Source organism: Mus musculus, chromosome 12, assembly GCF_000001635.26.
Source record: "Mus musculus strain C57BL/6J chromosome 12, GRCm38.p6 C57BL/6J".
Classification (NCBI taxonomy): domain Eukaryota; kingdom Metazoa; phylum Chordata; class Mammalia; order Rodentia; family Muridae; genus Mus; species Mus musculus.
The window spans coordinates 51,295,092-51,298,420 of NC_000078.6; the positions used below are offsets into that span (position 1 = coordinate 51,295,092).

The 3,329-nt window shown below is 37.8% G+C and overlaps 1 pseudogene; it reads left to right on the forward strand.

The window, feature by feature from the left end:
- Rps11-ps4 (ribosomal protein S11, pseudogene 4) lies at positions 2,375–2,918 on the forward strand (annotated as a pseudogene).

The following is a 3,329-nucleotide window of genomic DNA, read 5'->3' on the forward strand; positions in this document are numbered from 1 at the left end:
CACAAGATGCAGAGAGATAACCTAAAGCTTTGCCATGTTGAAATACTTGCCATCGTTACAGACTCCTGGCTTCCTTTCCTGACCGCCATATACTCTTCTCCACACAGCAGCCAGAATAGAATCCTTTAAATGTTAGTCAAATTATGTCTTCTTCCTACCTCCAAAGCCTTCAGTAGCTTTCAATTTTACACAAAACATAATTGCAATCATCCCTCTGGCCAGATGCCTACCTATTTTTGCTTTCCACCTAGCTCATTTCCTTCCCACATTTCACATGTATGCTACTTTACCCACTTGACATCCTTCCTGTCCCTAGAGCTTGCCAAGTGTGTTTCTATCTTGGAATTCCCCCCCCAGCTTATTCCTGTCCATGCTCAAGATTGCTTTAGTATGGGGATTCAAAGATACCACAACATAAAATAGAGCTCCCAATTCTCTATCGTTTTCCTTTATAACTAACCATCAGTTGACATAGTACACGAATATCTGTTTACATGTTTATTTTCTATCTCCTTCCATTAGAATGTGGGCACCATGGAAGTAGGAACTTTATTGCTTATCTCCAGAACTTAGGACAGCATCTAGAACACAATAATTATTGTTGGATGTATGAATAAATAATTTTTAAAACAAGAGCCAAGCTAGGCATGGTGGTACATAGAAGTTGTCCTAGTGTTTTGTAGGTAGAGGTCAGAAAAAAGTAACTTGAGATATGGGCTATACAGTGACTTTTAGGTCAAAGGCTCAACTACCACAGTCATACCTTGTCCAAAAGAAATAAGAGGTACAAGATGTAGACACTTAAAATCAAGTATGATTTACACTTCAGAGCATGTGTTTGCCTGTATACTAAGGTGTTAGTAACTGATGGTAGCTGTGTTATGTACGCTTCTGTACACAAAAACACAAAGATCTGTAAAAAATTTTAATCTGAAACATTGACTATGAATGCATGTATAAGATGAAAAATGCCACATGAATACAAGATATCTAAAAACACAATAGATAACTTGTCAGCATTTCAGAAGGTATTACATGTTAATCAGTGTATTTACCTATAGTAAGTCCTGTTCAACACTATTTCAGACCTTGTTCTAAAGTAAAAGGATGAAGGGACTGCTATGGACATCCCCAAACTCCATTAGTCACAGGCTTACACTGCTGTGGACATCCTGAACTCCATTAGTCACAGGCTTACACTGCTGTGGACATCCCAAACTCCATTAGTCACAGGCTTACACTGCTGTGGACATCCTGAACACAATTTGTTTACATCTAAAACTTCTCATTCTTTGCCCAGCCTCAAATCTCCTACAGAAATTCCTTTAACATTTCCATAGCACAATGAAACTCATTTAAAGGCCTAGAAACAAAGTTTCCATGTGTTTATGAAAGAAAAAAATGCTCAAATATATAGAACTCTAGGTTAACAACTATCTTTTCTTTCAATGTTTTCAAGCTGTTGTTTCTCCATTGACTTCTGAATCCTGAAGATTCTATGAAGACAAAAGAATGGAAATAAATCTATCATATTTACAATAAAAACAACAGAAAGTAAGTGTAAACTATATGTTGCCAACTGAATTTCAGAATAAAGGTTACCAAAAATTCAGAAAGCCACCTCTTGTAACAAAGGTGTTAATTATAAAAATAACATATCTCTACCTATGTATCCACCAAGTAATAAAGTTTCAAATAAACAAATGAGAAATAGACAGTTAAAGAGAAATGAGCACATCTAATTAATCATAAATTTCAATGTTCGTATCTCAATATTTGATAGAAACTGTAGAGTGAAAATTTATAGACACATAAACAGTTTGAACAACATAATGAGGTGATTTGACCTGTTTAAATTTGTTAAGAAATAAACAACCAAATGTAGATATATGGAACATTTATAAAATAGTATATATGGAACATTTAGCAAGATAGACCCCTTTCTGAGCCCTAAAATGAAACTCAATAAATTGTAAGTAATTTAAATTATACAAAATATATTAAGTTACCATGATACAATTTAATTAGACAATTCCAGTTTTCTGGAAAATATTTCAAGATCTTAGAAATTAGATAGCAAGGCTGGAGAGAGGGCTCAGTGGTTAAGAGCACCAACTGCTCTTCCGAAGGTCCTGAGTTCAAATCCCAGCAACCACATGGTGGCTCACAACCATCCGTAATGAGATCTGACACCCTCATCTGGTGCATCTGAAGACAGCTACAGTGTAGTATTAGATAGCATAACTTTAAGTAGCCTGTGATAGCAATGAAAAGACAGCACATTAAATTTCAAATAAAGCTACTTAAAGCAATACATAGGAGGAAAATCATAAACCTGAACAAATATACTGTAAAAGAAGAAAATTCTCACTTTCTTTCTCAAACTGCTGGAAATATGGTGGACATTCAGACAGAGCATGCTTACCAAAAGCAGCCTACAATCTTTCAAAACAAGAAGCGTGTTTTGCTGGGAGAAACCGGCAAGGAAAAACTCCCTCCGTATTACAAAAACATCGCTCTAGGCTTCAAGATGCCCAAAGAGGCCATCAAGGGCACCTACATAGACAAGAAATGCCCCTTCACTGGAAATGTCTCCATCCGAGGTTGGATTCTGTCTGGTGTTGTGACCAAGATGAAGATGCAGAGGACCATTGTCATCTGCCAGGACTATCTCTGTTACATCAGAAAGTACAATCGCTTTGAGAAGTGTCACAAGAACATGTCTGTGCACCTGTCCCCCTGTTTCAGGGATGTACAGATTGGAGACATTGTCACTGTTGGAGAGTGCAGGCCCCTGAGCAAGACTGTTCGATTCAATGTTCTCAAGGTCACCAAGGCTGCTGGCACCAAGAAGCAGTTTCAGAAGTTCTAAGGGGACTCTGGCCAATGCTCTAGAACAAATAAAGTTATTTTCCAACTTACAAAAGAAGGGGAAGGGGGAGGGGAAGGAGAGGGGGAGGGGGCAGGAGGGGAAGGGGAGGGGGAGGGGGCAGGAGGGGAAGGGGAGGGGGAGGGGGCAGGAGGGGAAGGGGAGGGGAAGAGGAGGAGGAGGAGGAGAAGAAGAAGAAGAAGAAGAAGAAGAAGAAGAAGAAGAAGAAGAAGAAGAAGAAGAAGAAGAAGAAGAAGAATCTCTAATGGTTAGACTTCTATTTAAAGAAATCAAAAGAAGGCAGGGCTAAGAAATACACAGTAAGTACAGGAGGGAATTTAAAAAAAAAAAAGCTTAAATTAATGAAACAGAAAACAAAAACAATGGAAAAATCAATACAGTTAAAATCTTTTTTGAGCATATCAATAAAATTGGCAAAGTTCTAACAAGACTGACAAAA